General features: G+C 37.2%; 1 pseudogene; it reads right to left on the reverse strand.

The window, feature by feature from the left end:
• Positions 1-220: 220 nt before the first annotated feature.
• On the reverse strand, positions 221-1,512 carry LOC149203141 (beta-adaptin-like protein B pseudogene; annotated as a pseudogene).
• Positions 1,513-10,590: the final 9,078 nt, after the last annotated feature.

Below are 10,590 nucleotides of genomic sequence, written 5' to 3' on the forward strand. Positions count from 1 at the left end.
AATGAAAACACTGTTAGATTGACTGTGTATTCGTGTTGAGAATTTTCACCTTTCCCAGTTGTTTCTGCATTGGTTCTTTACGGGTTTCTTACAATTGCTGGTCGTGTGGGAGTTAACCGTCATGAATCGTCCATTGTAGAGTTGTTTGAGAGACACACTCTCTGTAACAGATATAGAAATATTATCACTGCCTAGTATATACTAACAATGTAAATGGGCATCACCTTGTTAGATATTTTGGAGATATTTTCTTACAGAGGTTTCTAACAACATCAGTGCTTGTAATAAGCTCCATTTGCTGTAGAATCACCTTGAAAGCCGAAAGTACAACTGCACAGTTGGCATGCTGAAGACGAGGAGTTACACGTTCAACAATGTTCTCTGCATCTCGGGCATCACTTGCCTTGTATTTTGAAAGAGCATCTAGTATAAACACTTGACCCCATTCAGTGCATTCATTGAGCGCTGCCAAAAGTTTAAAAAGTGTGTGACTAGTAATTTCAAATATTGCTCTACTACTGTTTTCTTGGATCTCTGCCAGTGCTGCCACGGCATTCGCTACAACCATGGGATTGCTGTCTGAAATCAAGTCCTTAAGAGTCTCTAGAAACCCTCTATCCTCCACCAGTTCAGCATTAATATCATAAAGTTTAGCAACACATATAACAGTCGTCTTTCGCACATAAGGATCATCATCCTTGAGGCATCTTTGAAGCGGATCACACAAATATCTGTGTTTTTGTCAACCCGAATACAACCCATTGTTCGTACAACAGTATACACTGTATAATATTAATTTTGATGAATGCACTGTATGATTTGTTGCGTTGGTGTATTTGAAGACTAGTATGCGTGGTTATTTTGGTTATAATAATTGATATGCGTGGAGGTGTGGAGACTAACCGTGACTCTTCTTTCACATATATATACACTTGTATTGCGATACGTTGCTCTCGGCGCTGAAATGAATCGATAGTTCGTGACCTGTGTTGCGATACCTATGGTTCATTTGAAGTGGTGGAACAGTTTGCAGTTTATACACGATCTCCTTGATCGTATAGCTAGAAATCTTGTATATAATATATTGTTCAATATATATTGAAAAGACAGTATAATTTTCGAGATCATTCTTCAACCGTGACCCGAGGCCCTTGTTTGATGATGTATGGACAGCACACAGATTTGACTATGAAAATAAGGGACTGAAATCAATAAATCGATAGAGAATTCAAATCGAGTTTTCCCACTTTGGCAGTATGGCTGAGTCGACATCATTAGGAGCATCGGCAGCACATGCACCACCTGAACAACGATTTATATGTCGAGTATGTAATTTTTCTAATACACTTGCCCTCGCTGTAATGTGCGCTATTGTTCACTTCCATGCTACAAGCTCGCCTCGCTGAACTCATCTTCCTGATCTGAGGTGGCGCTCTGATCGCTGGATTTTATTAGTCTATTGAACTTGGAAGATGCAGCAAAGTCAAGGACGAAGTTGTCGTTGCTGTTCATGCTGGCGCATGTCGACATCCATGAATCAATTAAATAAATAGTGATTTTGCTGTAATCAATGTAAGATATGGGATAAGAGCCTGAGTTCCCGTGTCCCTGTAAGGCCATCCTACGACCGGAGGTACCGAAATCAAGCAGCAGAGAAACACGACCTTTCTTCAGCCTGGACGTTCATGATTTAACACTCCAGTGAGGTGTTGTCTTGTGTGTCAAATTACACACTTCAGAAAAAGTGTTGGAAAATAGCAATTCGAATTGCATCAAGGAAGTAGTTTTGACCACTGGACTGTGCATTATATTTGGATGGCATTATGGATGAGGTGTTTTACATAAGTCTGTATATTGGGCTGATATAGTTTTTATGGCCGTGTGTTGTTTCCTTTTTGATATGTTTTAATGGTGCGTTGATTGTCATTTTGAGCTCTAACCTATAGAGACAACACAGAAACCCTAACAAGTGACATCACTTTGACATTGCTTGATATCTGATATTTACCTTCCAGCACGTGTTTCTCTATCCCATCGATTTGTTATTAGCAGTCAGAGGAGTCAAGTTTCCAACATTAGTGAAAGAGGATGGGATAGCTTGAAGCTGGTAGAATAAGGTGATTATTTGAGACAATGGACAAATGAACATTATCTGAACTGTATTGTGAGCTTGAACTCTTCCAATGTACTTATTGTTTGTTGGCATACAATAGAGGAATTTATTTGACAGCCGGACATAAAGGAGAATCAATTTTCAAGGAAATATTTATTTCTTGCAAAGGATTATCAATTGAGTAGATTTCCCTCTTATCATCGGGCACATTTAATTTTGAAGAATATTGCATTATTAGCAATTTGCCTTTACAAGTACATTTGTGATCATTTGTTGACTTGAGTTGTTTAAATAATGACAAAAATTCATTGATTATTGGAGTTATTAAGAACTATAATCGTATCAACTGCTGACAACACAGTGCAAATCAGGAAAGACACTCTCTATGACATTCAGACATGCCTGCATAATGTACAGGAAAATATTGAGTTTTTGCAGCTTGAGACAAAGCTATAGTAGGAAGAATTACAACAGTAGAGTCATCATTCTGAACCTATTTCTGTTCAAAAGATTGAAACAGACTCCCATAAACACCAAGTCAATAATGTTACAGCTGGTTCAGATTTAGTACCCAATAAAGCAACAATTGTACATGCAGATGCAGAAACTCAGTCTGCACTTCCCAAGCCCATCGTTAGACCTTGGGAACAACTTGTCCACAACAGGCACAAAACTGGTCTTGGATATGAGAAGGACTTGTCCTTTCATATTCCAGACTACTCCAAGCCCATTCAGTTTCAGAGTGCTGGATTCATTCATGACAGTTCAGCTGCTCCTCATGATAGTTCAGCTTCAGTTGTTCCAGACTCTGCCCTTCTTCCACAACAACAACAACAACAACAAAAACACATTGTGAAATGCCAACACTGTGACCGAGTTGGCCATTTGAAAGATCACTGTTTTGATCTTCATCCATGTAAGCACTGTCATAAAACCAGCCATTCTTCACACAGATGCTTCAGAAACAAACGTCCTGCAAGAACAAAGATTCATCTTGGATGGATCGCTTCTTGGCAATGGGCATCAACAGCCAAGAAGATATTCCAAACACATGTTAGAACTTGTTCTATAATATTGAACAGCCTTGCAGTTGAGTTTTCTCCATCATCTCACCTTGTATTTGACAGGGGGGGAAATGATGGTCATCTACAAGCTTCAAAGCCACATCAAGCGAGCCTGAGCCACAACCTGCCACACCAATTTCAGAGTTGTAGCCAGAGACAAAGATGCCTGTGAACATGCTTTCAGTTGGCAATCTGGGACACTTCCTCTAGCAGAAGACTTCAGCTTCTTGCCAGCTTTGGAAGAATTCCAGGAACAAAATTGAGAACACTTCCTCTAGCAGAAGACTCCAGCTTCTTGCCAGTTTTGGAAGAGTTCCAGGAATTGCATTAAGCATTCCAAAGTTGTTGGTTATCCTTAAACCATCACAGGTTGAGACTTCCCTTTTCAGGTTGAAGTTCTCCCTTCTATGTGGGGTGAGACCTCCCTTTATTGGTTGAAGGTTTCCCTCTTCAAAACAATAGGAGCACTTCCTCTAGTAGAAGACTTCAGCTTCTTGGCAGTTTTGGAAGAGTTCTGGGAACTGCACTAAGCGTTCCAGTGTTGGTGGTCATCCTTAAACCACCGCCCTTTATACCAACATTTCATAGAGAACATTCAGCCTAGTGCTACCATGCATTTTTTGCACATTTTGTATTACCGCTCTCTTCTTGGACTCATACATAACCCTTCGGATTAAAGGGGGGAATGTTGGACACCTAATCCTCAATGGGTTAGTGTGGAAGCCGAATGGACAAAAGGAGTCCAAGAGACCTTGGGATGTGGAACCCAACAGTCATATATTGTACTATAAATGTAAATCATTTGTTAATAAAAATCATACTCTCCTGATTATCTTTCATATCTCTCTTGCTGTCCATGTGTGTTTAACATGATTGATCAGTTAAATGGATGATCACTGAGTTTGACTAAAGTCCCACTACTTAACTGACCTTCCACTAGTTCCTCCAAAAGTTGGAATTAGTTTAACTGAAAACAACCTAAGATAATTGACCTTGATTGTAATAAATTAGCAATCAAACATGCTTAACTAAACTCTAACTCCTTCAAAACGAGTCTACTGAGTAAACTGGGTGACACAATCCATGTCACACAAGTTAACATCATCCAAGTTGTCTACTCATGTGGAAATTCAAATTTTCTCAATTTAATCAAGGCAAAATCAATTTGAGAATTTCTTCCAAGATTTTTCAGCACTCCCTCTGAGCAAGAATGGGATTATGAATCACCCCTATCTTGCACCTGTGGAACTCAAACTTCCTTCTTGACAAGGCCTTTTTCAAATTGTTAGCATACTGTTCCTCTATCAGAATGAACTGCAACAACATTATCTCCCTCTATAAACATTCCCGTAAATGGTGATACCATATATCTATATGCTTGGATCGATCGTGAAAAAAAGGATTGTCAAAGAGCTTGATGCAATTCAGATTATTGCACTAGATTATAGTTGGATCCATCATCTGACCATAAAATCCAACAGCTATCTTTCTAATCAAGATTGCTTCACATGATGCTTGTATTGCAGCCATGTATTCTACTTTTGCCAAGCTGAGCACCATAGATCTTTGCTTCTTACTATACCAAAAAACCATTACGGACCCAACACCCCTTTATATTTTTTCATTAACTTTGAGATATTATATAATATAAACCCCTTTATATTTGGGATATTGTTGTGGATTTTTTATACCCCTTTATATTTTTTCATTAACTTTGAGATCCATTTTTTATACTTGCCAAATTAAAAACCCTTTACCCCCTACTATATGCTTAATATACTATGTCATTTTTCCTGAATATATATCCCCAAATATGAACCCACGTGGTATTGTATTACTTTCTCCAGTGCATTATACTTCTCTATGCTTCCATATGCTTCTTGCTTCACCTTGAAGATCCAACTCAAACCCACAACTGGTTTATCCGCTAGTGTTAGGACCACTTCCCAAACATTGTTCTTTACAATGGATTCATATTCCTCCACCATTGCATCAACCCATGTAGGTTGCTCTACTACTTCCCTGAAATAGGATGGCTGAGTCTCTACAAGATCATTCATTAGAGCCACGTAGCCAGTGTACCGATCAAGTGACCTTCTCTTCCTACACTGATTTGAAGGAGAACCCACATTTTCCCTCACATCCTGCACAAGTCTCTCAGCTCCCCTGGTTCTGTGCTCCTAAATTTGTGGCTACTCCACAACTTCCTGAGGTTCTAAATTTGTTTTCACACACATATCAGTAAGAAATATAAGTATTATACATCTATATTTGATCATTCTTTCATATTACACATTTCAAAAAACATAATTTCATCATATTTCTACACTATCATTTTTATACACTAGTTCTTTATTACTAGTACTGCTTCAAAAAGATGTATTTATAAGTTACTATTATTTAATCAAAATTTTTACTAATACTTCTTCAAAAATATGTATTTATAAGTTACTATTCTTTAGTCAAAATTGTGAAGTTCTGAGACTATCACGATACTCAATCAATAAATCTATGATATTCCCTTATCTACAATATTTTTATCGCAAAATTCCTTAAAGTGTAATATGCCTTTACTCCAATGAACAATTATCTACATAACAAAGTGAGACATATTGGAATTATTTTATTAAATATTGTATCCTATAAAGCTAATAAAATAATGAAGGTACTTGTATTTTTACTTTAAAACCTATCTAAACAATAATAAATTTGGAATCTCCAAATAGACAAATATAATAATCCCCATAATGGTAATACTCCCTAGTATTAGTTCTAATTCCACAACTCATCCATAAAGTGAATATCTGAGAATTATTAGTATCTGGAACCATTCCCCCTCCACACAAACTTTTCCATTTTGCACCACCAAAAAAATATTTTGTACTCATATCTAAAAGGAAAGATGTGTTGATTTTGGGATCTTTCTTATTTGGCTCCTTATCAGTTTCTTTGAAGAAACCAACAAATCTTGAACTGACCATATTAATGTTTTTATTTTAAAAGATAGCTAAATTCCCTATCTCCAAATCCCCACATATAATTCTTTATGGTTGCATGTGTATCCCCATATATAATTCTTTATGGTTGCATGCCTCTAATTTTCACTGAAATAAACAATATTCAAATATCCTTTTGTTCCAAGAACAATGAAATTGTAACATTTGTTCAATTTCACTCTATACAAACTTTGTAAAATCACAATGCACTAATAAATGATCTATAGTTTTAGCATCCCTATGACAATGTATACAAATGCTACAACCACATCCCAACACTTAAAATAATTTTCCAATGTTAATATTTTACTTTCCAAAACCATGTAACTACAACATTTCAATTTCATGGCAATTTTCCATTTCTATATATCCATATACCACCATTTTTGAGAAAAAATAATTTCTCTGAGAAGAATTTCCTTATATTCCTCTTTTACTAATACTTGTCTTGTAGACATTCCAAAGCCAGAGTATTCCATCTTTATTTTGATTCATATGTACACCACAAGGTTTTAAACCACTAATATATGTCCTATTCATCTAGATAGAACCTAGTTAATCCCAAATCCACAACCTTTAACCAATGTTGTGTAGTATGTCTACTCATATTAAAATTTTTTATATGAGATAGATATTTATATCCACTATTATACAAAATTTCAATCAAACTTGTAGATAACTTATAAACATTTTCTCCACCAATATATGGGTGCACAAGATACATCTCTTAAACATTACTTATATTCTGGTTAACTAATGATCTATCCCATTTGTAGAAATTACCATGTAGATTTGTAAATTCTTATGAAGTTTTAATCAAAATAACAAGACACAAACCTACTCTACTGCTTTGCAGACATTAATTCACAATTTAGAACAAAAATCTCAGACATGTAATAAGAAATCACACACATGCAAATAGTATTTTTCTCGGGGAAAGAAAATTGCTAAAAGCCCCAATTCTTGGCTGCATTAATATGATGAATAGAGATGTATTAAAACTACTTTTCTCAACTGAGCACAACCTGCAAGTGCATAATCTATCTCTTTGTTCACTGAAAGGATCTGACCTAGATTTCGTCAAATTTTGTCTCTCCTTGAACTCCTATTTCCTTACACAATGCTTTGAGAAATTAGGCCCATATTATTTAGGAATTTCCCCAAAATTGATTGTGCAATTCCTTAGGATGTTCATCAGATTGCATGCAACACTTGTACACTCGGGATTAGTCTACAACTGATGTTACACTATCTTGGAATCTCCACCAAGCTTGGGGAACCCAAATCGTCTGCATGCACTAGCCATTTTTGGCTGATTGATTAGTTAAATGGATGATCACTGAGTTTGACTGAAGTCCCACTACTTAACTAACCTTCCAATAGTTCCTCCAAAAGTTGGAACTAGTTTAGCTCGAAACAACCTAAGATAACTGGTTTTGATTGTAACAAATTAGCAATCAAACATGCTTAACTGAACACTAACTCCAACTCGAATTCAGTGAGTAAACTGGGTGACACAAGCCATGTCACACAAGTTAACATCATCCAAGTTGTCTAATGATTTCGAAATTCAAATTTTCTAAGTTTAATCAAGGCAAAATCAAATTGAGAATTTCTTACTGCATTTTTCAACACTCCCTCTCAACAAGAAAGGGATTATGAATCACCCCTATCGTGCACTTATGGAACTCAAACTTCCTTATTGACAAGGCCTTTTTCAAATTGTTAGCATCTTGTTCCTCTATCAGAATGTATTACAACAACATTATCTCCCTCTACAAACATTCTCGGAAATGGTGATACCATATATCTATATGCTTGGATTGATCGTAAAAAATGATTCTTAGAGAGCTTGATGCAATCTGATTATCACATTAGATCATAGTTGGATCCATCATCTGACAAAAAAATCCAACAACTATCTTTCTCATCCAGATTGCCTCACATTCTGCTTGACTTGTAGCCATGTATTCTACTTCTGCCAAGCTCAGTGCCATAGACCTTTTCTTCTTGCTATACCAGGAAACCGTTGCAGACCCAACACTCAAAATTCCACCTAATGTACTCTTTTTTTTCTTTTCTTTTTTTTTCTGATGGAGACCCCATCTAATCTGCATTTTTGAAGCCACACAGCTTCACAACCTTTGTTTTGTAGGTTTTAATCTCGTACAGAAATTACCTGCATATGAATTCTAAAACACAGAAAAATAAATAATGCGAGAGTAGAACACATAAAACACATATACACAGAGATTTTCCCCTGGATCCCAAAATCGGGACTACCAGCTTGATTTTTCATTATGTTCCTTTCAATGTTATAATACATATTTATACATGTCGAAGCATCCAATACCATGGACCGAAAACCATCGCGTCCAAAAAACATGTGCGAAAATCATGCACAAAACCATAGGTGGGTCAGCCCAACCTAACATAGGGTCTAAAACCAAAATTTTCCAGGGCGCTCCCCCGGACCCCATAAAGTGGGGTTACGGGTGCCCCTCAAACCCCCTGTTAACTATGTGGAAAGAATATAACACAACCCAAAATTCTCCCACTTGTTGTTTTCTTTCCACAGGGGGCCACAAGAGAGCTTAGTCATTTTTCCAGCCTTGAAATGCCCATTGTCTCTCTACACCAAGAGAAATTCTCAGAGCTCACAGATTTTGTCAATGCATCTGTAGTATTCTTCAAAGTGTCCACCTTTACCAGCAACACCTTTTTGTCTTCTATAATATCCCTCACAAAGTGATACTGAACATCAATGTACCTTGTCTTTGAATGATATGCGGGGTTCTTTGCCAAGAAAATTGCACTTTGGCTGTCACAGTCTATCCTTATAGCTTCCTATACTAACCCCATACTTGAACAAAATCTCTGCAACCAGACTGTTTCCTTGCTTGCATGAGTGGCTGCCATGTATTCTGCCTCTGTAGTTTACAGTGCCACTACAAATTGTTTCTTACTCATCCAACTGACTGCACCTCCAAATAGGTTAAACACACACCCACTTGTAGATCTTCTCTGATCCAGATCTCCAGCCCAGTCTGCATCAACAAAGCCATGAATATTCAACACTTTTTCCAATCCTGGTCTTCCTTGGTAGCACAAACCATAATCGCTAGTGCCACGCAAATACCTGAAAACCTGCTTCACTGTTGTGCATTGCTCCTTCATTGGTTTTGACATAAACCTGCACAATACTCCCACTGCATGTGCAATGTCTGGTCTAGTACAAACCATTGCATACATCAGGTTACTGACTGCACTTGCATATGGAACATGGGACATGTCCTCTTCCTCTTCTTGTGTCTTGGGACACTGTTCAGTAGATAACCTCACACCTATAGGAATAGGAACCTTCACCGGTTTACTATCCTGCATATTAAACCTATGCAATATTGTCTTGACATACTTCCTCTAGTTTAACCAGAGCTTCCTCTTTTCCCGATATCTTTTAATTTCCATGCCCAAAATATAGTTTACAGCACCAAGATCTTTCAAGTCGAATTTGGAGGACAATTGGGTTTTCAAATCCTGGATAAGTTCTTTGTCATTTCCAACCAACAACATATCATCCACATACAAGACCGGATAAATAACACGGTCATGAATTAATTTAAAATACACACAATGATCTGCTTTGCTTCTGGTGAAGCCAAGTCCCTATATAAATGTATCAAATTTCTGATACCACATGCTTGGTGATTGTTTTAACCCATATAGAGACTTCTTTAACTTACATACCAGTTCTTTCTTACCGTTCACCGCAAAGCCTTCAGGTTGCTTCATGTAGATCTCCACTTCCAGATCCCTGTGAAGAAATGTTGTCTTCACATCCATCTATTCTACCTCAAAATCAAAAGTAGCAACAACATATAAAAGTAATCTAATAGAAGTTACCTTGGCAACAGGAAAAAGAATATCACCAAAATCAATTCCTGGCAACTGGGAATAACCTTTTGCTACCAACCGAGCTTTGTATTTCTCCACTTTTCCTTCTGCATTTGTCTTCTTTTTGAACACCCATTTGTTGCCAATGGGCTTCCTTCCAGCTGGAAACTTCACCAGATTCCAAGCCTCATTTTTGTGCAAAGATGCCATTTCATCAACCATGGCCTCTTTCTAGAGTTTTCCATCCTCTGAATCCACTACTTCCTTCACAGTTCTGGGATCATCATCAATAACAAATAAAGAAAAATTTGAACAAAAAGCAGATGGACAATACCTTTCTGGCTGCCTTCTTTCTCAAACTAATCTTCTCACATCCGGAGTTTGTGGCTCTTCATCTTCTGATTCCTCCTTTGCTGTAGAGTCTAATTCTTCCTCCTTTAGCTCAAATTCTATCTTCTCAGGTTCCTTTGGTTGGACTTCATGTTTAATAACATCTTTCACCTCTCTGAACACCACATCTCGG

Source organism: Pinus tabuliformis, chromosome 2_1 (genome assembly GCF_031772625.1).
Source record: "Pinus tabuliformis cultivar Carrire ecotype Pingquan chromosome 2_1, CPIR1, whole genome shotgun sequence".
Lineage (NCBI taxonomy): Eukaryota > Viridiplantae > Streptophyta > Pinopsida > Pinales > Pinaceae > Pinus > Pinus tabuliformis.